We start from the raw sequence: 27,800 nt of genomic DNA on the forward strand, positions 1-27,800 counted from the left end.
AATCACAATATTTACCCAGCAGAGGGCAATGTTTACTCGATTACAGGTCACAGACCCACGGCTATGATCATGTTATTTTTCTGCAACGTGTCCTGACAATATTAACCTGTAATTCGAAACCCCCAATGTAAATTGTGTGCGTGATCTGTGACCTGTAATCAAGTAAACAACATTGCCCTCTGCTGGGTAAATATTGTAATTACCTATTGCAAGTATATATATATATATATATACCGGTATTACATAATATGTATATATATTACATACATACATACATATATATATATACCGGTCAAAAGTTCAAACACCTACTTATTCAAGGGTTTTTCTTTATTTTGACTATTTTCTACACTGTAGAATAATAGTGAAGACATCAACACGATGAAATAACATAATGAATCATGTAGTAACCATAAAAGTGTAAAACAAATCAAAATATATTTTATATTTGAGATTCTTCAAATAGCCACCCTTTGCCTTGATGACAGATTTGCACACTCTTAGCATTCTCTCAACCAGCTTCATGAGGTAGTCACCTGGAATGCATTTCAATTAACAGGTGTGCCTTCTTAAAAGTACATTTATGGAATTTCTGTCCTTCTTAATGCGTTTGAGCCAATCAGTTGTGGGGGTGTTTATGTGTGTGTGTGTGTGTGTGTGTGGGGGTACAGAAGATAGCCCTATTTGGTACCAAATAAACAAGTCCATATTATAGAAGGAACAGCTCAAATAAGTAAAGAGAAATGACAGTCCATCATTACTTTAAGACATAAAAGTCAGTAAATCCAGAAAATCTCAAGAATGTTTAAAGTTTCTTCAAGTGCAATCGCAAAAACCATCAAGGGCTATGATGAAACTGGCTCTCACGAGGAACTATTGCCGATCCCTGTATCGGCGAACACTAGCCTTTATTATGGGGGACAGGTTCGACTATCTTCGTGATCCCCGCCCAAGTCACATGTTTAAAAAGCTTGTCCAGCTGACTGATAACAACATTGCAGGCCGGTCGCTTAGGTAGCAGTAGGCAGGGTGGAGAAGCACGCCTTACAACCAACTGTTTAAAAACATTTCTGTCAACAACCAGAAGCTACCTTTAACCACTACATCACTTTTCAAGTATTTCAACTTCAGGGTAGTCCGAAATCGTAGTCGTCGAGCTTGGAAAGGGGGGAGGCTACCAGCGAGAGGCAGCTTTTAGGCTTGGTGGAGAGGGAAACATTCGCTATATCCTCGGACTGAACATGGCAATGTCCCTCATCCAAGCCTGCCGCAGTCTAGCTCTCTCAACATGGCTGCTATCCTTTTGCTTCGTGCATTTGCTGTGCCTGGACTTTACGGTGGCGGAGAAAGAAGAATGGTACACCGCGTTTGTCAACGTTACTTATGTGGATCCCGTGACTTCAGAAATCAAAACAGAGAAGACTGAGTGTGGAAGATATGGCGAGCACTCCCCCAAGAAAGAAGCAAGAGGGCAAGTGTTGATGCTTTGCTTTGCAAGAGAGACAAGCTTGCGACCCGAACGTTAAGTATCCCCTGCCTTATCAAAACAATGCTTGGATGGCGTTGATAGCTGCGGGGAATTGTACATTCAGAGATAAAATTCGCAACGTCGCTGCATTCCACAACGCATCTGCAGTCATAATTTATAACGTGGGCTCCACTAATATCAACGATACCATAACAATGCCTCATCAAGGTAAACTACACTTTCGGGGAGCAATTCATCAAGCTTTCATGACTGTATGCGATGCACTGTATCACTTGTATGAGACACTGTACTTGTCACTGTTGTGACTTAGTGACAGTTTACAAGTACTCTGCCCTGTTATCATGTCGTTATGGCAATGGCACACTGTTTTAGGCTGTTGAAGACTGGCAAGGCATTCATGTCCGTAAGCTACAAGCTCAAAACTGTCAAACTCACTATTATATATTGAACTAATCAACAAAGAATTTGCTGCCAGTTGTGCCTCAAATTTGATGCAGTCCACATTGTTCATTTGATGCACAAGATGTAAGCTCATTGTCCTACAAAACTAGATTTTGGATTTTAGGCCTACTTGTTAAGGGAATGCAGGCCTCAAACTTGTGTAAAATATATATGTTGATATTATGCTGCATAGCCCATGCATGAACTCACCATGACCCTCTGGGAGTTGTATCCACCAGCTCTTATAGACTATTGATGCATGTTTCCTGACTGCATTGGGATAATCATCAGTCAAGCTCTGATATCCTACACATTCCCTATACATTTTAGCCTATATCTAATTTGAATGCATATCTAATTGTTGCTGATTCTGAACTGGGCCAAATGTTGAGTCCGGGGTTGGCATGGTACTGGCTCAGACCAGGCTGAGGCTGTTGTGTAAGCTAAAGAGTTCTCCTGTAATTTCTCTCTCAACTCATTCTTGACCGCATCAAAATCTGACCTCACCTCGCTCCCTGTCCTTCTTCAGCACTGACAACTGACCAGGTGAAAGCCAGCCTCATGATGAGCTTCCACCATTATTGTTTTCACTTGTCAGGTATGTTCCAATCAGTGCAGATGAAGGGAGATGAAGAGACAGATTATTATTATTTTTTTTACAATTTAGAGCCTGTCTCTCCTGCTCTCACCCTGAGCCATGTAGGAAAGAATCAGGACAAAGAGCAGAGGGGGACAGGAAGTAGGAGGATTTTAGTTTTGGGTGGACAAATATTAATGAAAGAAGGATTTAGCACATGATTTCAAACCCAAAATGATTTAGGGTTGTAAAACTGAAGAGATCCAAATGGCAATCCATATTTTATTTTAATACTAAGAACAAATTCTTATTTTCAACTGCCTGTTGTACCTGGGCATTTGAACTTGCAACCTTCCGGTTACAAACCACTAGGCTACCCTGCTGCCCCGGTACAGCCTCTGTTTAGTGTGTGTGCATTAAAAAAAAATGGTACCTTTATTTAACTAGGCAAGTTTAAGAACAAATTCTTATTTTCAATGACTGCCTAAATGGAACAGTGGGTTAACTGCCTGTTCAGGGGCAGAAAGACAAATTTGTACCTGTTGGTTTGAACAGCTTCTGTCAACTTAGTGTGTGTGTGCATGTAGAAGAGTGTTTGTTTGTTTTCGTAAAACCTACCCAATTCAATGGTGACACTGAAGTAACATAAATACACTTTGTGTATTAATGGGGTCGACAGACTAATTCAAATGTACTAATTGAGTCATCTCTGTTTAGCCTTGGCTTGAACATCTACAGAAAGTGGCGGTTACTATGACATCTGATTTCATGACGTGCTTTTAATTTAACTATCACTGCGTAGTGATGGGTGACCATGTTTAAGACGCAGCTTGGAGAGTCTGTCCATGGGAATATCTGAGTCAGCCATTTCATCCCAAGCACATCCAATGGACATTTTAATCAGTTGGGTATGTTATCCCTCAGTCGAAGGTGTTTCCGTGTCTGGTCCGGGTCCAATAGTGGAGCCAGCAGTGAAGGCTTTAACAGAGAAAACGGGTGTTAACTGGCTGCCAAGTTTCTACTGTCGACCTCTCTCTTTCATATCTAGGCTGGGTAGGCCCCCATAGCTCTGCAAGTGACAGTTTGGTGGTGGTGGGCTCTGGCCACTCTAAACTCTTTCACCATCGCTGCAAAGGAAAAGATCTTAGGAGAAACCTAGGGTTCGGGCATCTTATGAGTCCGTCCTACACGAAACACCCTCCTCTCCTCTCTATCCCTGATCATCCATGATCAATACCTTCTCTCCACATTCCTTATCTTTTCACATGCAGTCTAGTCTTCATATACAGTACCTTGGAAAGTATTCAGACCCCTTGACATTTTATTACATTACAGCCTTATTCTAAAATGTATTAAATATTTTGTTTTCCTCAGCAATCTACACACTACCCCATAATGACAAAGCGAAACTTGGGTTTTTAGATTTTTTTTGTGCAAATTTATTACAAATAAAAAACACCTTATTTAGATAAGTATTCAGACTCTTTGCTATGAGACTCAATTGAGCTCAGGTGCATCCTGTTTCCATTGATCATCCTTGAGATGTTTCTACAACTTCATTGGAGTGCAGTTGTGGTAAATTCAATAGATTGGACATGATTTGGAAAGACACACATCTGTCTATATAAGGTCCCACAGTTGACAGTGCATGTCAGAGCAAAAACCAAGTCATGAGGTCGAAGGAATTTTCCGTAGAGCTCCAAGACAGGATTGTGTTGAGGCACAGATCTGGGGAAGGGTACCAAAACATGTCTGCAGCATTGAAGGTCCCCAACAACACAGTGGCCTCCATAATTCTTAAATGGAAGATGTTTGGAAACACCAAGACTCTTCCTAGTGCTGGCCACCTGACCAAACTGAGCAATCAGGGGAGAAGGGCCTTGACAGGGCTCTAGAGTTCCTCTGTGGAGATGGGAGAACCTTCCAGAAGGACAACCATCTCTGTAGCACTCCACCAATCAAGCCTTTATGGTAGAGTGGCCAGACGGAAGCCACTCCTCAATAAAAAGCAAATGACAAGGTTCTCTGATCTGATGAAACCGATTTGGCCTGAATGCCAAGCGTCACATCTGGAGGAAACCTGGCACCATCCCCACGGGGAAGCATGGTGGTGGCGGCATCATGCTGTGGGGATGCTTTTCAGCAGCAGGGACAGGGAGACTTGTCAGGATTGAGGCAAAGACGAACGGAGTAAAGCACAGAGAGATCCTTGATGAAAACCTGCTCAGGACCTCAGCCTGGGGTGAAGGTTCACCTTCCATCAGGACAATGACCCTAAGCACACAGCCAATACAATGCAGGAGTGACTTCAGGACAAGTCTTTGAATGTCCCTGAATGGACCAGCCAGGGCCCAGAATTTAACCTGATCGAACATCTCTGGAGATACCTGAAAATAACTGTGCAGCGACGCTCCCCATCCAACCTGACAGAGCTTGAGGATCTCCAGAGAGGAATGGGGGAAAAACTCCCAAATACAGGTGTGCTGAACATGTAGCGTCAAACCCAAGAACACTTGAGGCTTTAATCGCTGCCAAAGATGCTTCATAAAGTACTGAGTAAAGGGTCTGAATACTTATTTAAATGTGATATTTCTGGGTTTTTTTAATATAAATTTGCAAAAATTCTAAAAACCTGTTTTTGCTTTGTCATTATGGTGTATTGTGTTTAGATTGATGAGGGGGGAAAAACGATTTAATCCATTTTAGAATAAGGCTAATGTAACAACATTTTGAAAAAGTCAAGGGGTCTGAATACTTTTCGAAAGCACTGTATGACTGACGTGTGTGTGTGGTTGCCCACATGCGTTTTGAGCTCGGCTACACTCCTTTGTCTTTACTGTAGCTCTGTTTACTGAGACAAATCATGTTAATGGATTGAAACTAAACGAACCATGTCTGTGTCTTAACACAACCTGACTGTGCGACTGGTTTGACGACGTGCTGTAAAATGTAGCACCCTCCTTCACAAAGGTTATACACTACCTGTCAGCCCAATCACCCTGTTAGCACGCTGCCAAACTGCATTAGCCTGCTGCAAAAGCACTGACACACCACCTCCAACCAGTACAGAGTGGTGTCTGTCTGTATGGGCATCCAAGCTGTGCAGGTGATCGGGTTGCATGAGGGTTGGCATTAATGGAATGGTTACCATTGCTGACGTTTTGCCTTCTTTTAACTGAGGATTACGCCATGTGGACTAAAACAGGTCATTACATTCATATAAACCCCTTTGTTCACATTCACTGGCAGTCTCTGACAGATTCCAAGCCCTATCTGCATCATCTCCTGGACTGGACAGTGGCGTGCCTGCATGCTGGCTCCTAATGGGGAAGTGAGGAGAGATGATGGAAGGCACTACCAGATGCCTCAGACACATGGGGCCAGCCGAGGAGAGGGGTTTGGGGGTTGGGTGGCCACCCCTGGCGACCCCCCCATTGCGTCCCTCCCTGCTTGGCTGGCACAGCCCAGGAGATGTCTGTTAAGGCGTCAGCATTCTTCAGCTCAGCTGAGCTCGGCTAGGTGAACCGAACAAGTGTGCTTGTATATTACCTTAAAAGACCCTCTTTTGAAAAATTATCAAAAAAGCGGCAATAGTATTGTTTGTCAATTTTGAGAAGCCATAGCCAGTATACACTTCTTCAAAATAGTTAAATTAATCTAAAATAACTCAAGAAATCTGTTATTCATTTTGAAGTTTTTGCTGAGGGGATCTTAGTCTTGCAATTTTACATCTAAGATGTTTGATGTTTTGTCTCTTTTATTTTATTTTTTTTGAAAATGCATCTCTCGAAAACAACAAAGACTTTATTGAAGAATCCCTATTATTGACCAATCACCGACAAAGGGGTGTAGACTTCGGCTACTGACTTCGGCAAAAAAATTGTATGCCTGAACAACTGAAGTGAACAAAACGTCACAAAAAGTTGGCATTATATATGCACTAACTCTTCCAAACTATTTTGTCTGGGAAGCATGTGGATACGAGCCACCACACCACACACACACACACACACACACACACACACACACATTTCCTGCTGAGAGGGTACAGCAGGCCAGCAGTCCCTGGGTACCTACGGAAAAGAGGAGACTGCTATTTCTGGGGCTGCTAAGACTCATACTCCCAGCCCTGAAACGAACAGATAGGGATGGGGGAGAGAGAGAGCAATGATGAGGGAAAGGGGACTAAAAGAAAGCGAGAAAAGAACAGTCCTCCTCTCGGTGCCAACAGAAGTGGACTGTATCGGCCAGGGTAACCGAGAGCCAAGAATCTCGTTCTCTCTCTCTCATCTTAATTAGGTTGGCCCCACCTGTGACAAAGAACGCATACAAGGCCTTTTTGTATGAGAACACTCAGACCTCTGTGTGGACAGGACACATGAATCCTATCAGGGCTGATCTTTATGAAAGACTAGACATTTGCAGTCTGGCTTTTATATGGAGGGAGAGCAATGAGCATGTGGAAGACATTTTCTGAGAGCTGGAATTAATCACTAGATTTCTGTATGACGTGGCTCCCTTCCTCTGCCAGATCCTTTGCCTGACCATGGTTTTTTAGGCAGTTATTTTGTCGGCCATCTTGGCTATGCAAATTTCAGTGGCTACATGTATGAATTATTTTATATCTTTTATGCACATTTTCTGCTGGACAGACTAACACCGTTGATATTGAATGAGGATTTGTGCTGTTTAATTACAGCTAACCAAATACTATTATCCACTACACAGCAGGTTATGCTGCCCTCAAGGCTGCTAGCAAAAGCTAATCCTCAGCAGCACTAAACAGGTTAGCGCCCTTCCTCTAAAAATCAACTCTAAAAAGTTCACTCACTCTCTATTCCACCTGGCTTGCCTTATTATGCACCATCATGGTTGATTATGCACCATCGTGGCTGATTATGCACCATCCTGGCTTATTATCCACCATTGATTATGCACCATTCTTGCTAAAGGGTGTCCACAAAGAGGAGAGATTTTGGTCCAGTTCAGCCTCTGTCGGGCCATCGGTTGATATTACACACTGCTTTGATTTTTAGAAGCAGCTATTTCCGTTTTCTTGTTCTTTCTCTCTTTCTAAATGAAATGGATTCGCCAACTACTTGCAGACAGTAATGATAAAATGTGTATAACATCTTGCCCCTTGTGGAATATCTTTGTGTCTGTATTCTTGTCACCTTCATCTGGGTTGTAATTTTTAGCCTGGTCCAAGATCTGTTTGTTGTGTCTTGCCAACTCCTGTGGTTATTGATGTGACTATGACCATAGGAGTTGGCAAGACAGCACAAACAGATCAGGGACCAGTCTATGTAATCCAAAATCCCACCCAGATGGTAAAGATGGCTAAAACCTTGAGTCTACTCTGCACTACCTACTTTAGATCTCATACTTAACAGCTGAAGCATGGCCAGTGTGCAAAAGCAGCTTTGCAGATGTAGAACTTTGTCAATGTGTTCCCTTACCATGGCCATATTGTTCTCAAGGCTCATAGAGGTGAAGAAGTTAATCCACTCCTTGAGGCCATGTGTTGCTACTAATCTTTTGTCATCCATGTTGGATTTTTATGCAGATAGTTTTTTTTATTCATCAGTTGAGGGTATCTGGTTAGGTTAGCAAGCCCATTGATTTTTTTTTTGAAAGCTGTGTAGCGTTTGTCAGGGTGTAGGGCTCAGTGTTAACATAATAGTATTAGCAGCCGTGAGATCTGTTTACCGTGCACACACAGCCTTGTTTTTCAGTCGGTGATTCTGCCGCTGATTGCATTAAGAGTGGCTACCGTTGCTGCTGCATGTATGAATTCAGCCAACTGTGTCTGTGTGCTGTTTGCATATAGGCTTATATGTGACGTTTGTATGAACAAACCATGGTCAGCCAACTTCTAATTCAGTGTGTGTGTGTGCGCGCGCTTGTTTGCATATAGGCCTATATGTGACGTCCTTGGACCTAATGCATTGTGCCTTGCTGTGTGTAAACCCTATTTGCAGGGTAACACAGTAGCCTCCAGCCTACTACCCATTGTGCACTGTTACGTCACAATGTGATTTAGGCCCCGTCTATGCCAGGACATTGGCTCCGGAGCTCTTCGTTCCTGATGCGCTTATTTCATTAGACCACTGTGTATTATTAGATTTAGTCTAGTCGTTTTAGTTTTTTGGAAACAATTAGGCCATCTGAAGCCGAAAAAAGCACACTGCCAGTAGCACCTTTAACTTCCGTTTCAAGAGATACCCTTTGAGAAAAAGCTTCAAACTGTATCTTTTGGACCCATACGAAGAGTTGGGCTAGTAAAGATTATTATTATGTAGATTATCTGTTGATCTGCTCTCCTTTCTCCCCATAAACCTGTGGCTGTATACTCTTATGACGAACTAGTTACATATGGAGATTTATGAGCATAATAATGCATTGCACCTTTCCCATATGAAATGTGTGCTGTCCATGGGGGATCAGTCCCTGCGTCACACACACATACCTCGAGGTTTATTTCCAGGATCGCGGCATGAAACTGGGCGCCATGGCGACCGACCGAGAGTACAGAGAAACGAGTTGTATTCTGTCTCCTCCATCTCTTCCCTGTCTTTTGACCACCCTCTTTCACCCACTCTAATTTGACCTATTCTCACTGTTAGACCCGTACAGATGTGAGTCATGCCAACCCTGCCAAGGAAAATTTGCATGCCGTATCCCATAGGCAGCTTGTGAGTTTCAGGTTTGGGGAATCAGATTTTCACCAGAAAAATGCACCTTTTATAATAAAGCATTCCATGCATCATCATATTTGCAGACTTATGTAAAATAGCCTACTATTCCAAATGTGAAGAGTTGATTGGATAGTTGTAATTTAGGCTAATAATATAACTTAATCATTGAATGCATGGCTGTTCTTCTTTCTTTGCACAGGAACATCTTGGCCTTTTATGAACACATGTCATGCAATTCTACTACACTTTGTATGACTGGAGACATTAGCAGAATCTTTTTTTAGTAATACAAAAAATGACAAAAGTAGCCTACTCTGCTGACACTGACAAACAGATCAATTAAAATGATGTTGTCTGATCCATCTAATCTTCCTATGAGAAGGGTAGATGCATACAATTATGACGTTCATCTAACCTGGCGGAGGAAATTATTGTCCAAAAACAAACGTTCAAGTAGCACATACCCAACCATGAAAGAGTGAATATGCGCACTCACCAGGAATATGACTGAAACTTTCGGCTGGTGCTAAGAAGAAAGGCTATACTGTTCACTCAATTAAATTGAGAATTTTGATAACTAAAAGACAGATTAATCTTTTCATTGTCTTTTCTTTACAGCAATAGACATTTGCATTCCAAATTATGTTTTCCTTCAATTGGATTTTGAAATATTGCGATATGCCTGGCTGGGCTTCTACTTTTCACTGACATTCGCAACTCAACAATCATCTATGTGGCTATTTGCCAGGCGCTGCCCAAATTGCGGCGCCTTCTGACTGTAGGCAATGCGTTTTTTACATTTTATTTCACCTTTATTTAACCAGGTAGGCCAGTTGATGCCAAGTTCTCATTTACAACTGCAACCTGGCCAAGATAAAGCAAAGCAGGGCGACACAAGCAACAACACAGAGTTACACATAAACAAACATGCAGTCAATAACACAATAGAAAAGTCTAAATACAGTGTGTGCAAATTAGGTGAGGTAAGGCAATAAATAGGCCATAGTGGCGAAATAATTACCATTTAGCAATCAAACACTGGAGTGATAGATGTGCAGAAGATGAATGTGCAAGTAGAGATACTGGGGTGCAAAGGAGCAAAAATAAAATAACAGTATGGGGATGAGGTAGTTGGATGGGCTATTTACAGATGGGCTATGTTCAGGTGCAATGACCTGTGAGCTAATTTGACAGCTGGTGCTTACAGTTAGAGAGGGAGATATGAGGCTTCAGCTTCAGTGATTTTTGCAATTCGTTCCAGTCATTGGCAGCAGAGAACTGGAAGGAAAGGTGGCCAAAGGGGGGGTGCCCAAAATTGGGAGTGCATGCTACGGGTTAGGGGTGCCCAGTGAAATATACTGCTATGGGACCAGTGAGCTGAGATAAAGCAGGGCTGAAAGACTATAGATGACCTGGAGCCAGTGGGTTTGGTGACTGGAGGGCATCGCATACAGGTCGTGGTGGGTAGTATATGGGGCTTTGGTGACAACTGATGGCACTGAGCATGATTTGCAGATAGAGTGTAGGCTATTTTGTAAATGACATGAATATCTGGATGGTCAGTTTTATCGAGGATCCACAGCTTATATGTTTTTAAAGAAGCTAATGATCCTCTGTGGCCAAATCATGCTTTCTGGTGTAGTAGCTTATTTTTTAATTGTTTTATTAATGTCTGTATCGACAGGATAAGATAATTAGGCTATATAATTTTGCCAATTTACATTAGGGAAGCTTAGCTCTTAGCCTTATGGACGCGCCGACTGTCGTATGCCAATTTTTGGCGGTTTTAAATCCGCATTTGTTAGTGAATATATTTCAGTCTCTGGAGTAAAGTCCAATGTTCCTTTTCTAATCCGGAATTCATTAGTGAGTGGGTTGACTCAGTCATCCATTTTTGAATGCCTTGCTGCTTGCTTTGTGTCTTTCTTGGGCTAAAAGTTTTGCAGCTACTTTTATTTATTCAGTCACAGCTTTTTCCAACCTGTTTTTGTCTGTTCTGCAGTTATAATATGGTGTTGCTTGGTGCCAACTTTCTCTCTTTTTTTCTTTCTCTCTCTATCCATCCCCAGGGTATGGTGATATAATGGCCTTGGCCACTTTCAGACCTCCGCCGAGGGTATCCCACAATGGCCTGTGGCTGGCCGGGCTGCCTGGGCGGCGGTGGTGGCCGAGTGAACGAGCATCTCCTTTAGAAATTACTGATAGATTGAGTGAAGAAGTGAAGCACCCTGGGGCTTCTGTGTTCCTGTGGCTCCGCACAGACGCCACGGTAACAAGGCCGCAGAGTACTAGAGGAAATGATGTCACCGAGTTCCAAAGGCTAATGAGTCACTTAGGCACTTGACGACACAGACATCATCCCACATCAATGTGTGGCTGCAGATGGAGTGACCATGAAGTGTAATCTCTTGTCTGGGATTTTAAACCACTCAGACACCTCTGATAGGCTATACTTCCTATCTATCACTCTCACCTCACCTCCCAATGCTTCAGTCAGTGGTTAAAGTGTGTCTGAGACAGGTAGGCAGTACATACTGTAGCTGCAAGTTAAGGCACTCGGAGTCTTGCCTCGCTGAAGCTTTTTGGCCTGCTCCTTATGAACGTGAATGGCGACCATTTTGAAATCTTGAGGGATGTCGATTGTGTTTATTTAGTGTGTTAGCTTAGGACTTAGCCTACTTGAAGGATATTTTATCACTGTAATTTTAATTTTCTGTGTGAAGAAAGGGTGTATTGAAGCTCTAGTATCTTTTGGTGTGACGGTTGAGGATTTTGTGAAGTGTCAGGTCACAGGCCATAGGGAGAGGGGCTAGATGAGAGGTGAGGATGAGAATAATGTCTGGTGGGAGGCCCTGTCAGAACTTGCTAGTTTCAACTCTGAAAGGAGTTAACTGAAGTGTTAAAACACAACGTGTTAAAGTGGCACTTCTGTTGTCCATGACCTTGATAACATTCAACTCAACAACCTTCAACTCAGTTGTGAAAGTGTTAAAATATCCTACAATTTTCCACTCTGTTGACTATCTGGTGGTGTGAACTAATGCCTTTGCTATGAAATTATGTTCCCTTGTAGAGTGTCTGGGGGGTGTTGTACTTTGTTTGACCCTAAATGAGCTACCGATCAAACCTTTTTAGTGGCAGCTGGGCCTGACCTAATTGTCAATTGGACTGTGTTATCAAAGCGGTCTGGTATTGTGACACCAGGGATGTGAAATGTTCAAAACGTTGTTGATAGAAATGTCAGCTAATGAACAGAGCTGATATGATTCCTTACTCTGTGACAGACAAATCATTTCTGTTCAACAGATACGTTCTAAATCTGTAACGTTTTCTCCCTTCTGAACAGGGCCACAGGGCTCTGACCCAGACATGGAGAGTCAGGGGTTTGTTTTGTTAGCTCTGCGTCCTGTCTCTGCCTGAATGAACTCCCAGTAGGCTAGCCTAATGCTAATTACTCACGGTGTTCTACAGACAGTGTTCTGTGAATACAGGTTATTTATAGTTTAGCTCAACCCTGATACACAATAGGGGTCTGATACCTCCACAGAGAGGTTTCAAATCCCATACAAATGAATGGGATCTAATGAAGCCATCAAGGAGCAATTAAAGAGCCACATGCACTCCCACAGCCACATGTTGCAGATCTCTGTCCTATACAAAAAAAAATTTGGCACATGAATATGAATATGGATGTGTAGGTTGTCTCAACAGATCCTTTATTAAGTTTATTTCCAATGAACTACAACATATTTACAGTAGTTGGTTGGATACATTGTTTTTTCACTATTATTTTTTATTTTTTTACCCATTTTTCTCCCCAATTTCATGGTATCAATTGTTTTAGTAGCTATAATCTTGTCTCACTTCCCGTACCAGCCAAGGTTGGTCATGCGTCCTCCGATAGACAAAGGCCGCACCAATGTGTCGGAGGAAACACCGTGCACCTGGCAACCTTGGTTAGCGCGCACCACAGGAAGAGATCACCCTCCCTAACCCGTGACGCTTTTGTGCCGGATCACACAACCCAAATCTCTGATGGCACAGCTGCGCTGCAGTAGCAGGAGCTGGTTGGATTTTTGTAGAAAACCAGCCTGGTGTTCACAGTGCACTGTATTTTCATCTCTCCAAGAGGCCCGTTTAGACATTTTCTCTGCTCTGCTCTATAAATGTCTTCCGTTTGCAACTTTTAACAAACCGGATAAATATTTGATTGACTTTACCAACGACTGCTCTTTTTTGTTCACCTGGAAATTCCTATTCCAACAGGTACGGGGGATATCGTGGCGATCATGATTCCGGAACCCAAGGGTCAGGAGATCGCTGCTCTACTAGAACGCAACGTCACGGTGACCATGCACATCACCATAGGAACGAGGAACCTTCAGAAGTATGTGAGCAGAACGTCGGTGGTGTTTGTCTCCATCTCCTTCATCGTCCTGATGATCATCTCCCTGGCATGGCTCATCTTCTACTATATACAGCGGTTCAGATACGCCAACGCTCGCGACCGCAATCAGGTACGTTCACTGTACAGACACATGAATGTAGTCCACCAAAATAACAATAACGAGTTATATACAGGGGGTACTGGGTTTGTGAGGAATGTGGTTGGTTACAATTGTACACTCACCTCTGAAGGGATTATAACATTAAGACATGGTTGGTAATGTCATCCTACTGTATTTCAGTGTGTCTCTGATCACACACAGGTTGTCTGCTACTATATACAGGGGGTACTGGGTTAATGTGGGGTCAATGTGAGGCACGTATTGAGTGTAGCATTGTAACCTACCGTCTGAAGGGATTATAACATTAAGACATGGTTGGTAATGTCATCCTACTGTATTTCAGTGTGTCTCTGATAACACACAGGTTGTCTGTTACTATATACAGCGGTTCAGATATGCCAACGCTCGTGACCGCAACCAGGTATGGTATGACCGTAATGGCAGCGTAAACTAGCAGTTTGACCACAGTATGAACATACTTTTTCGATATCTATATGTAGAGCAGTTGCTTTTCTCTGAGGTGATTCGTCTACTCTAAACCTTTCCCTGCTTTTTCCATCCAGAAATGAAGGCCAAAATTAAAAATAGCGCGACAGCTGGGTTTGCTAGCGGAAACCTGTTGGACCGTCAACCGTGTAGTGCTGTTGGACTGTGTAGTCAATGCACACACCGTGGCCCACACTCTTACAAAAAAAGGTGCAATCTAGAACCTTAAAGGGTTCTTCGGCTGTCCCCATAGGAGAACCCTTTGAAAAACCCTTTTTGGTTGCAGGGAGAATTATTTTGGTTCCAGGTAAAACCATTTGGGTTGCATGTGGAACCCTTTCTACAGAGGGTTCTACATGGAACTAAAAAGGGTTCTTCAAAGGGTTTTCCTATGGGGACAGCTGAAGAAACCTTTTTCTAAGATTGTCCGATGTTGACACATGTTACAGACAACCACATGGGTTTTCAAGGGGAATGGGCACCATGGTGACAATTTTTTGATTTTTTTCATACCTGCTGGAGTTGAATTGCGATTCACTCCAAGAACTCGCCAGGCCTGAAACCACAAATCTGTTCTCTGTTGATGTCACAATGACTTTCCTTGATGATTGATTGAGAGCAGCTGTGGGCAGTGGCCTGGTCTGAGGCAGTTCTTTTCCACAGTGAGAGTAGACCTAGATGACGAGGGTTAACAGCCTACCTTTCTCTCAATGTCTCTTAGTATTTATCATCCACTCTATCGCTCCCTCCCTCATGCATTTAGCTCTCTATCGCTCCCTCCCTCATGCATTTAGCTCTCTATCGCTCCCTCCCTCATGCATTTAGCTCTCTATCGCTCCCTCCCTCATGCATTTAGCTCTCTATCGCTCCCTCCTCATGCATTTAGCTCTGTCGCTCCCTCCCTCATGCATTTAGCTCTCTATCGCTCCCTCCCTCATGCATTTAGCTCTCTATCGCTCCCTCCCTCATGCATTTAGCTCTCTATCGCTCCCTCCCTCATGCATTTAGCTCTCTATCGCTCCCTCCCTCATGCATTTAGCTCTCATCGCTCCTCCCTCATGTATTTAGCTCTCTAGGTCCCTCCCTCATGCATTTAGCTCTCTATGCTCCCTCCTCATGTATTTAGCTCTCTATCGCTCCCTCCCTCATGCATTTAGCTCTCTAAACTCCCTCCCTCATGCATTTAGCTCTCTATCGCTCCCTCCCTCATGCATTTAGCTCTCTGTCAACAAGGGCTCCATGGGTCCCTCATGCATTTAGCTCTCTATCGCTCCATCCCTCATGCATTTAGCTCTCTATCGCTCCCTCCCTCATGCATTTAGCTCTTCTTTCTCTCCCTCATGCATTTAGCTCTCTATCTTTCCCCCCCTCATGCATTTAGCTCTCTGATCTTCTCCTCATGCATTTAGACTCTCTAGAGCTCCCTCCCTCATGCATTTAGCTCTCTATCGCTCCCTCCCTCATGCATTTAGCTCTCTATCGCTCCCTCCTCATGCATTTAGCTCTCTATCGCTCCCTCCCTATGCATTTAGCTCTCTATCGCTCCCTCCCTCATGCATTTAGCTCTCTTACTCCCTCCCTCATGCATTTAGCTCTCTATCGCTCCCTCCCTCATGCATTTAGCTCTCTATCGCTCCCTCCCTCATGCATTTAGCTCTCTATCGCTCCCTCCCTCATGCATTTAGCTCTCTATCGCTCCCTCCCTCATGCATTTAGCTCTCTATCGCTCCCTCCCTCATGCATTTAGCTCTCTATCGCTCCCTCCCTCATGCATTTAGCTCTCTATCGCTCCCTCCCTCATGCATTTAGCTCTATCGCTCCCTCCCTCATGCATTTAGCTCTCTATCGCTCCCTCCCTCTCTTTTTCTCTCTCTTTCCCTTTTTTCGTACCTTGCACAACTCAGTGACCTGACTCGGCCTGTGTGTTCTGCTCTGGTCTGCAACAAGGGGTTAACTGTCAGCTCAGAGACGCTGCTATGTCAATATCACTAAGCGACTGTTCATCCGGCCGTGTTAAAACATTACACAGCCTCTCAGAACGTCTCCTTCAGATCTATTAACCAGTGATATGGTTCAGATGGAGACAGTGCATCTCAGGCCCTTTCTCTAACCTTGAAACGTGTCCATTCCTTGCCTTGTCAGCGGTTATTGGATATATAGGAAATTCCAGACATTCTTTTCTCTCTTTTGGGTTGCCAGGTTGGGTTGCTTATCTTTCCCCCACCTTCTTTGTTATTCTTTGATCTTCTATGAGCAGAGACGTCTCGGAGACGCAGCCAAGAAGGCCATCAGTAAGCTCCAAGTACGAACCATCAGGAAAGGAGACAAGGTACACCTGGCTGCGTTCTTTACTAACCTCTTCTATGATGTTGGATAAATGTGTTACGAAGGTTGTTATGAATGATACTGCCACACTCATAAAGATTTCATGACTGGTTTCATGAAGGGGTTATGAATGCCTTATGTATAGACCTTCTTCAAGTAAAGTGTTTACAAAACCACCTATTTAAGTAGCAGTGATATGGTTCTAAACCGAAGCGAACCGTTTCCTCACGCTCCTGCTAAGCGCAGCATTTGGTAATGAACTTCCATCAGCCCAATGATAATGACTGACTCGTTTTTTTTGTGTGTGTGTGTTTGTTTTGTGTTTTACAGTGTGTAGTGTGTGTGTGTGTGTGTGTGTGTGTGTGTGTATGTGTGTGTGTGTGTGTGTGTGTGTGTGTGTGTGTGTGTGTGTGTGTGTGTGTGTGTGTGTGTGTGTGTGTGTGTGTGTGTGTGTTTAAATTTGAATGAATTATACAGGCTGCATGGCTTTTGATCCGCTCTGCTTTATTCACCTTCCAGGAAATGAAAAGGAGACTAGACAACCAACCAAATGTCTCCTGTGTGTTTGGTGTTCTAGGAAACGGAGTCTGACTTTGACAACTGTGCTGTGTGCATTGAGGGCTATAAAGCGAACGATGTTGTTAGGATATTGCCGTGCAGGTACGACAGCCTCTCCCATTTCTCAGTGTAACTAGAGAGAGCAGACACCCATTACTATCATTGTCTCCTATAGATCATGTGTTGCAGTAGGTCTATTGGGAATGATTGGTAGTCATTAATATGCCACAATTAATTTACTGTTCTGTACCTGAGAGCATATGTAGAGCATGGTGAGTGATGCTATGTTACCAAGGAGACTGTTACTATGGATGACATCATCAAGGCTGTGCGTGTTCGTGTGTGTGACTCTGTCCTCAGGCACATCTTCCATAAAAGCTGTGTGGACCCCTGGCTTCTGGACCATCGGACCTGTCCCATGTGTAAAATGAACATCCTCAAAGCGCTGGGAATACCAGTAAGGAGGTTCTGTCTTTCAACATCTATCCATCTCTCTTTCATTCCCAACCCTGATCCTGGAGAGATTTTATTTTTGGAAAGTTTTTGTTTTTTGGAAAGTTTTTGTTTATATTTGATTGATTGATTTCAGCCCAACTTTGACTGTGGAGATGACATTCCGCCAGACTATGAGATGTCAGTGGGAGGCCCGCCCACCAACGCAATCACAGGGGCCAGAGACTTCACGGTGAACGGGGAGGAGAGCTCGGTGGTGCTGGACATGGTGGACATGGACAGGACTATAGGGCTGCCTCAGGTCTACCACGACGCCCACGAGACACTACCACAGGCTGGGGACAGCCGACACATCGCCAGCAGTGAGTATAGACACACACCTATGCACCTACACACACACACACACACACACCTACACACACACATTTGCGGGCATCAACACACACACACATATATACGCATATACATGTAACACACTCTCTCACACACACCTATGCTTTGGTTCCATCCCAGCACTAACAGAACTTCTTCAACTCACTGTACTTCTTCAACACAAACCAGTGAACACCAGAACACTCCCACATACCAGTCATGTTCAGAGCTGTGCTATGGTGGGATATAAGAGGAGTACTGTATTCTGAAATAGACCACAGTGTCCTCTCTGTCTCCACCAGAACAGAGAGTAGTTGCTCTCTCTAACAGACCACAATGTCCTGGTTCTTCACATGTGCGTCCACAACAACACCCTATTACCTAGATAGTGCACTATTTTTGACCAGGGGTCATAGGGTTCTAGTTAAAAGTAGTGGCACTATATAGGTAATACCAGTACCATTTCAAATGCAGCCTTGTACTGGCGTGGCTTAGCTAGCCCAGGGCTGCTGTACTGGCGTGGTTTAGCTAGCCCAGGGCTGCTGTACTGGCGTGGTTTAGCTAGCGCAGGGCTGCTGTACTGGCGTGGCTTAGCTATGTCCAGGGCTGCTGTACTGGCGTGGATTAGCTAGTCCAGGGCTGCTGTACTGGCGTGGCTAGCTAGTCCAGGGCTGTTGTACTGGCCAGCTAATGCAGGGCTGCTGTACTGGCGTGGCTTAGCTAGCCCAGGGCTGCTGTACTGGCGTGGCTTAGCTAGCCCAGGGCTGTTGTACTGGCGTGGCTTAGCTAGCCCAGGGCTGCTGTACTGGCGTGGCTTAGCTAGCCCAGGGCTGCTGTACTGCGTGGCTTAGCTAGTCCAGGGCTTCTGTACTGGTGTGGCTTAGCTAGTCTAGGGCTGCTGTACTGGTGTGGCTTAGCTAGTCCAGGGCTGCTGTACTGTGTGGCTTAGCTAGCCCAGGGCCAGAACTGGCCAGCCACCTGCTTCACTGGTCCCTGGCCAGAGAAGGAATAGTGCTCCCTTTTTCCAAGTCACAAGCTAACCCAAATGCATTGGCATGGTTTACATACGTAGCATCAGAGTATGTTTTAAGGTTGCCATGCTTGCTATTAGCAACTTATTAGCATAAGGCACTACAGCACTGAGCCATTGATAGGCACATTGTGTTTTTTGAGTTAGCCTGTTTGTTTAACATCTGGTTAGCACATGGAACTTATTAGGTGGTGTGTGTGTGTCTGCCTGCAGTCGCATGCAGTCGGAGAGTGGGGCAGGAGTGTGTTGACACTGGCGTGGCCCACTTCCTGTCCTGCCCATCGTGCTGAAATTCCACCTGCAGTTGGCGGGGCCTCCGACCAAAACGCTCGCCTCTCGAGTCAGTTGTGCCAATGGAACAAGTTACTGCTGCCTTTGTGACAGAGTCTTATTAGCTTCCTGAGGCCTCTACTGTACCTTAAAGACCTGGGAAACACTTTGGACAGCGTCAACCTGCTGAGCCCCTTCAAAACATTAGAAAACTAGGGAGAACCTTGTACTTTTTTTTTTATCCCTCCCTCATTCCCATAACACAAGCCGACTTCTTGCGCTCCCATGAATGCCAGTCAATGTTCTACCTTCAAGGTAGTTGAACACTTTTTACACTGAGTTTACATGCCTGTATGTCCTTCAACTGTGCACAGCTTGTCCCCTTTTCGAGCCTTGGCATTGCTTGTCACACCTACCTTTGTGTTAAATATTCGCTTTCTCGGTTCCATCCCGGAGCGTATTCAAAATCCCCCACCTGCTGTTTATTTTAAGCCCCAGGATGGATCTGCGATGTCAGGGAGAGTGATTTGTGGGTTGCGCAAAACGCAGAGCCCAATCGGGCTGAGTCATTGCTTATGGAATGGCATGGCAGTACTGCCACTCTAGGCCTTTAGCCTTATTGTAGTCTGGCTGTCACCAAATCAAATCAAATCAAATTTTATTTGTCACATACACATGGTTAGCAGTAAAACAAACTTGGCGCGCACTGAGGGGGATGACATTTGGGGTAAGGAGAAAGAAAGCTCCAGGCCCATATTCACAGTGTCTCGAAATAGGAAGGCTGTACATATAATGGTATCTACTACTATCTAAACTGCTAAACTGATCCTAGATCAGTACTCTCCTTGAAGAGTAACGCAGTATGTCTTAGGGGTACACTACTAAGTAGGAGAAGTTAGCCAGCTGACTTTGATAAACAACCAGAAGTAACAGTTTATTTTTTCTGGTTCAGTAGGAAAGCTAAGTTTAGGGATGTGTTTTTGGTTGTTGGCTCAGTTAGACCATGCCCATTTCAAGTTTATCTTTATAAAAATATATATAAAGATATTTCAGAATATTCAGGCAAGTTAGCTGGCTAACTCCTTGAACCTGCTTTGCATTATACCTCTCTGATTTGAAGTGACAACCAGCAGAGCTGTTCATGTTGAGTCATACAGGACAAATAAGCCTCCACGTAGCTGAGTCATACCAAGTGCTCCTGGTCTTTCCTATCTGATAAAATTGTTTGATCACACTAGTGATGTTATAATAGATAGGTAGCACTGCTAACAGAGGCTCCTGGCAGCCATAGGTCTGTCAGCCTGGCTTCTAAGAGGTGTGTGTGTGTGTGTGTGTGTGTGTGTGTGAGAGAGAGAGAATAGATGATGAGATGTGTGTTTGCCTGTGTACTAGAGCGAGTCTGCAGTGCTGAGACAGGGTCCTGGCTCCTCCCAGTGATAGCTTACCCCCACTGGACACACATCAACACATCTGGAGGGGTTGTCATGGTTACAGGGGCAGGCACACACTTTCTTCCTTTCTCCCCTCCCTCTACTTTCTTCCTTTCTCCCAATAACATTCAGACTGTTTCTCTCTATCGATCTCTCTCTTTTTTTTTTCTCTCTCTCTCTCTGACTCTCTCTCTGTCTCTCTCTCTCTCAGCTGTCTCGATCGCAGTATTCTCACTCTCAACAGATGGGTTATTTTTTTCTGGTTCTCTCTCTCTCTCAAACTGACATTTGGGGTAAGGAGAAAGAAAGCTCCAGGCCCATATTCACAGTGTCTCGAAATAGGAAGGCTGTACATATAATGGTATCTCTGAAGAGTAACGCAGTCTCTCTCTCCTTTGATAAACTCTCTCTAAGTTTAGGGATGTGTTTTTGGTTGTTGGCTCAGTTAGACCATGCCCAGAAGTTTATCTCTAAAGATATTTCTCTCAGGCAAGAGCTCTAACTCCTTCCTGCTTTGACTATACTACTGATTTGAAGTGACATCTCTCATACAGGCAAATTAAGCCTTTCTCCCTCTCTCTCTCTCTTTCCTCATCTGGTTCTCTCTGTTCCTCACACTAGTGATGTTATAATCTCTCTCTCTCTCTCTCTCTTCCTGGCAGCTGTTCCTCTTCTAAGAGGTGTCTCTCTCTCTGTTCCTCTCTCACCAGTCTGAGATGTGTCTTTGCCTGTCAGTGAGTCTCTCTCTCTCCTCCTCTTCCTCACCAGTCTCTCTCTCTGTTCCTCACCAGTCTCTCTCTGTTCCTCACCAGTCTCTCTCTCTCTTCCTCACCAGTCTCTCTCTCTTCCTCACCAGTCTCTCTCTCTTCCTCACCAGTCTCTCTCTCTCTGTTCCTCACCAGTCTCTCTCTCTCTGTTCCTCACCAGTCTCTCTCTCTCTCTCTCTCTCTCTTCCTCACCAGTCTCTCTCTCTCTCTCTCTCTCTCTTCTCTCTCTCTCTCTGTTCCTCGCCAGTCTCTCTCTCTCTCTCTCTCTCTCTGTTCCTCGCCAGTCTCTCTCTGTTCCTCGCCAGTCTCTCTCGCTGTTCCTCACCAGTCTCTCTCTCTCGCTGTTCCTCACCAGTCTCTCTCTCTCTCGCTGTTCCTCACCAGTCTCTCTCTCTCTCTCGCTGTTCCTCACCAGTCTCTCTCTCTCTCTCTGTTCCTCACCAGTCTCTCTCTCTCTGTCTCACCAGTCTGTTCCTCACCAGTCTCTCTCTCTCTCTCTGTTCCTCACCAGTCTCTCTCTCTCTCTCTGTTCCTCACCAGTCTCTCTCTCTCTCTGTTCCTCACCAGTCTCTCTCTCTCTCTCTCGCTGTTCCTCACCAGTCTCTCTCTCTCTCACTGTTCCTCACCAGTCTTTCTCTCTCTCTCTCTCGCTGTTCCCTACCAGTCTCTGTGAATAGCAGCTGGCATCACTTAGAGCCTGAACTCCTGCTGCTGTGCCAGAGCCTTTCAGGGCACGCCTTCAGACTCCCTGCCCTCTCTCTCCCTCCCTCCTTGCCTTTATATAACCATGACAAAATGGAGCCATGGACAGATAGGATTGAACTGTTATATATTAGTATTAGGTTGGCATTTACCTCCTTGAGGATGCAGCTCATGTTTGGTGCCTGCTTGCAACTTGTATCGTTGTAAAATTGGTTCCACTTTCACTAAGTAATTCAAATAGCTTATGCCAGTGTATTTGGAAATGGATGATGTATAATTAAAACACACACACACACTGTTTAGTTCTGTTGTGTTGGTTGTCAAGTGAGACTCATTATCAGCCCGTCACACAGTCTGTTCTTCCTGCATCAATTAGCTGGGAGTTAATGGGAGTTCTGTTGTTTGTTTGTCGCGGTGCTAACTAGCTCACGGTGCCGCCTGACAACCGCTCTGAGATGAAGGATCTGATCTATCAGTGTTCTGCTGAATTGCCGTGTTGCAGTGACAGATCGCGGTGCACGCCATGCCCAGCAGGGTAAACAGCGAGTGCTGTCTGTTAACTTATTACGGTTATCCTTCACTTTGGACCGTGCTACAGCATGTTGCCAAAAAAAGGCCAGATTTTCTGCAGGAAAGTGGGACAGGGGTGGTGTTAGTCCATAGAGAGCATATGTGAAGTAGATTGATGGTCCCCTGTACTTCTCTAGTTGTTCTCTATTCATCTGACTGTGTAGCGTTGCTATCTCCTAAGGCCTGGTGTCGTGCAGTCTGTCTTTAGTCAAGTGGACATCACAGCACTTACAGAGCAGTTTACATCTCGTCAGGTTCCCTACTATGCCCTCATCAGTCGCCTCATCTTGTCTCTTCTACTGCACATTAACCGTCATTTTGGGTCCACTCAGGTTTACTTGTATCACCCTCTCTTTAAAAGGTGACCACCATGTTGTGTCTGTGCTGACCGGTCTCTCTCTCCCTGCAGGTGAGCACCAGCCCCCACTGAGCAGCGACTCGGACACCTCCCTTATCTTGGCTGTGGAGGTGGGTCTTTCCGACATGGAGCTCTCCCTCGGACACGACCGCGACGAGGTCAAGTCCTGAGCCAATCAGAGCCAAGTAGGAAGGAAGCTCACAGGTTTGACATGGAGATGAGAAACGTGACCGAAGGGGCAGTGCCTGGCCCCCTGATGGGAGGTAGTGGCTCCAAATAAATAAGAGACAAGCAAGCAATATAACCCATAGCAGTGCAACACACCTATCTGTCCCCACTGCCTCATCTACAGGTTCCTCCTGTCCTGCCTCCCTTTTCTGACTGCTGTCACGTTCAGTACCCATGGAAACCAGGCAGCCAATCACAGCTCTTGTCATTAGCCTCTGGACTGGGGGTATAGTTTAGCACCTCTGTTAGTTGTTTCCATGTCACCATCACTTTATTGACTCTTTGGACATTGGATTTGGACTTTGGATTTCTTTCTACGAGATCATCACTGCCAACGTATTCCAGAATGAAACACGGAAATCTTTACACCTCGTTATAGGAAAATCTATTTATACTGTATATGGTCAATATAAGCCTCCTGCAGCATGGGCTTTGAGTGTCATAAACAGTTAGTGCGTGTTCTGAGTGACCAGCATTTACATGTGGTAAACTTGAAGCTGATGTTTTTTCACCATCTCTGCTTGAAATAATTTCCATAACATTCAACGCTGTTGGTATTGTAGCATTTATACTATGCACATGTTGTCAAGCATTTCTGAATATCCGATTGTTAAATTGCATCCTTATCCTTAATTTAGGGGTCTTTAGGACTATCATTTATTTCCACTTCTGAAGTACTGTACACCATGTGTTGTGGGGACCAACTACGAGTTTGTTTTACCACACAAGTTGACAATCACAGCCCACGGTAATGGAGATTTGTAATGATGACATCAGCTACAGCCCTGTTTCAAACTGCTAAAGCTTTATTAGCACCGCCAGTAACACCGAACAGGAGGCAATAGTAGTGGCTGTTTGTTCATGAAGAACAGATGGGAATTTAATTCCATTTTAATGTCATGTCATCTCCCAGTCGAGCCACCCAATAGCATGTGGTGAAATCTTCTGTTACCTAACATAACGTGTGTCTGCAGTGATGTGCATTTGCTCTGTGCCAAGTTCTTGCAGTTTTAGTTTTTTGTATTGATGTTGCTTCTGTTTCTAGAAGCCAAAGCAAGATGGCATTGTGGGTGTTGTTGAGTTCACCCATTGGTTGGATAGTGAAAAGCACATCGAAGTTGTCTGTTGATAAAAGTAAATGACATTTGACTATATCTGAACTCGGTGTATTAGATAGCCCCTAGTCTGAGAAATCCCAGACCTAGGGCAACCGCACTAGTATGCTGGAACATTGGTACATTGTGGGAAGCAACTGGTCCATCTAGAGAGACTAGATAGCCCCCTGGTGAAGGAATAACATGCATTGGTTGTGGCTTTGGTTGACTGTGAATTCATTATGAAAGAGTTGACTAAACCCTGTTGCAGATAGTTTGTACCTCTTAGTAATTTCTTCTGAGGATAAAACTTTTTTTTCTTCCTATGATGAATTTCAAAATGGCCGTTTTTTTTGTATATTCGTGTAGGGAAACGAAAGTCTGACGAACAACATTTATTTTAGTATGAAAATAAGTTTATTTTTGTAAGAAAAAGAAAATGGAGGTAAATGTTTACAGTCCAGGAGAAATGGAGTAAGAGAATAGTTGCCTGGTTTCAGGAGCTCACTGGTAACGCTAATGCATTTGGAATGACATGTATTAATTCATGGTTTATGTCCTTCCTCCCCCGATTTTGACTACTGCTCTGTAATTGTTTCAAAGGCCATTTTTTATTTGAGTTTGATTCCTCTCTTCTTTGGAGTCCCCTCAAGGTTCTCAACACATTCATTTATTTACAAATGTGTACTTTCATCCTTAACATATGATCATCTTATATTACTTTAATATGCAACATAGATTAGATTTTCGGGCTAAAATCTGCATGAAATGGCACAAGGCCACTGTTGTCATCGAGCATCTACTATTTGATACTGCGTTTCTCTTCCTTACTATGCATTCGTTCATTTAATCATTGGTTCCTTTAGGCCGCCAACCAATCAACAACCAATCAACTCCCAGTTATGTAAGAAGCTCATATTACCCATAACCCCCACATGTCCATGTCAATTAGAGAAGGATTACAGAATCTATGGGAGTATGTTGATATCTCCCATGCTTATTAGGTACATCTGTATGCCCGCCTAGTGTGTCAGACACCTTACATTGAGCTTTGTTTTGCAGTATCAGTTTGTGAAATACACTACATTTGTGTGATTAATATTGTATAAGCGTCATAAATGTATATTTGATTAACCGACTGAATGGAGACTGAAGAGTGATGCATTGAACATGCCTCAGTTAAAAGCATATTCTTCTCAGTTATGGTCACTTTTTGCGTTCCGATTCTCCACACTTTTCACTAAGTGTGCACACTTCACGTAATGGATTTTATAATGGTGGAAACGCCCTCCAGCCAATGTTTACACCAATCCAGTGCTTTTAAATCAGTGATGGGAACTGCACGGTATGGGAGAAGGGAAGAGAATGGGGATTGAGTCATGGAGATGTGCGCCACCATAACTCATGGTATCCTTGGCCAGAATACTAGAGATCCATTAAAATATGGTAGTCTCATCTAGCCTCTCCACACAGCTCTACAGTTGATACTATGGGCTGAGTGCCCTAGAAACAACTAACAGCATTTGATTTCCCTCTGGGAGTTGGTTTCACACACACCACACCACACAGTTTCCATGTGCCCATTTGTTTGTATTGCACAGGGGGACAAGATAAGAGGAAGCAATTAAGCTCGGGGGGCATTTTGTACCAGAAGGAGGGTTTTGATAGATCCTGATTGTACTGTGTGTGTGTGTGTGTCTGACATCTTCACTTGTGTGAAGCCAGAACATTTAAAAGCCTTTAATTGCTTCCTGTTTCATGTAAGGGGTCGTGTTTAATTGACTTCACTTCCTGAAAGGTCATTCTCTCATTCTCAAACTTCTTACGTCCACTTATTCCAACAACTCTTTTTATTAATGACCATGAAGAAGCAAAGGCCTTGATTTGAACGTAATTTGAATGAATATCTGTGATATTCGTAATGAACACTTGTAGAAACCGGGGTGTTCTTCCAAATATAAAGTAATGAATGCACATATTATAATCTTTATAGTAGGTTATTGTTTACCCCAATGATGGTATAATTATGTCAGGTATACATAAAATTACATAATAGAAACTCATCATTTAAATATAGCTTTTAGTTCTCTGTCTTTAACTGGTTGTGTACCAGTTGTGTACTACCTAGAATGCACTTTTTCACTTGAAGGAGAGTTCTGTATACTACAACAAAATGGCACAAAACATCTTTTGAATACAGTTGACCTTAAATGCGGTTGACAGTTGACACAACCATGTTTTCAAGAGAGATGGCTACAATATTGGAAATGGCACATTACATAATTGTCACTGTATATGTGCTGTTTAAGAGTCTGTGTTATTTTATCTAGACTTGTATACCAGCTGTGGGTTTGGGGAATGTTACGAAAATGTTGTATGCTATATCTAGCAGAACTCTACAGTATTGCTATTTTGTTATATAGAGGAATATGTAAATATTTTTGGCAGTGTTAATGATATACAGTACAGTTCTATAGTACAATGTTGCACGTGTGTGAGTTAATGATTGTGAGGTACAATACATTTTATTGCAAGTTTTTCCAACTGTGGTGAAGCTGTCTGGTTTCTATTTCGTTATTGTCAATAATGTTTATGTCAACCCTCTGATACCGTTAGGGTGAGCCAATGCTATTGAAATGATTTATTCTGACATGATTCATTGGCCAATATGTAAATGACCAACATATGTTCCAACGATATAAGCTGGTCTTTGCTGTTTCGTTACGATATGCACACTAGCATACTACACTACATGGCCAAAAGTATGTGGACACACCTTCAAATTAGTGGTTTCTGTCACGCCCATTGCTGACGGGTGTATAACATCGAGCACCCACCCTTGCAATCTCCATAGTCAAACATTGGCAGTAGAATGGCCCATACTGAAGAGCTCAGTAACTGTCAACGTGGCGCCGTCATAGGATGCCACCTTTCCAACAAGTCAGTTTGTCAAATTTCTGCCTTGCTAGAGCTGCCACGGTCAATTGTAAGCACTGCTATTATGAAGTGGAAACGTCTATGAGCAACAGCGGCTCAGCCACGCACAAGCCTATGATCACAATGCCAAGCGTCGGCTGGAGTGGTGTAAAGCTTGCCGCTATTGGACTCTGGAGCAGTGAAAATGCGTTCTCTGGAGTAATGAATTATGCTTCACCATCTGGCAGTTGACGGACAAATCTGTGTTTGGCGGATGCCATCGCACCCTCTCACATAGCATTGTAATTTGAGCCACCTAATACGGTTAGTTACACTTTTTTATTCAACTAGGCAATTCAGTTAAGAACAAATTCTTATTACAGTGACGGCTTACCCCGGCCTAACCCAGACGATGCTAGGCCAATTGGGCACCGCCCTATGGTACTCCAAATCACAGCCAGTTGTGATTCAGCCTGGAATCAAACCAGGGTCTGTGGTGACGCCTCTAGCACTGAGATGTAGTTCCTT

The 27,800-nt window shown here is 43.9% G+C and overlaps 1 pseudogene; it reads left to right on the top strand.

Moving 5' to 3' along the window:
- The first annotated feature begins 861 nt into the window (after positions 1-861).
- On the top strand, positions 862-26,905 carry LOC112234707 (annotated as a pseudogene).
- Positions 26,906-27,800: the final 895 nt, after the last annotated feature.

Source organism: Oncorhynchus tshawytscha, linkage group LG11 (assembly GCF_018296145.1).
Source record: "Oncorhynchus tshawytscha isolate Ot180627B linkage group LG11, Otsh_v2.0, whole genome shotgun sequence".
NCBI classification, from domain to species: Eukaryota; Metazoa; Chordata; class Actinopteri; order Salmoniformes; family Salmonidae; genus Oncorhynchus; species Oncorhynchus tshawytscha.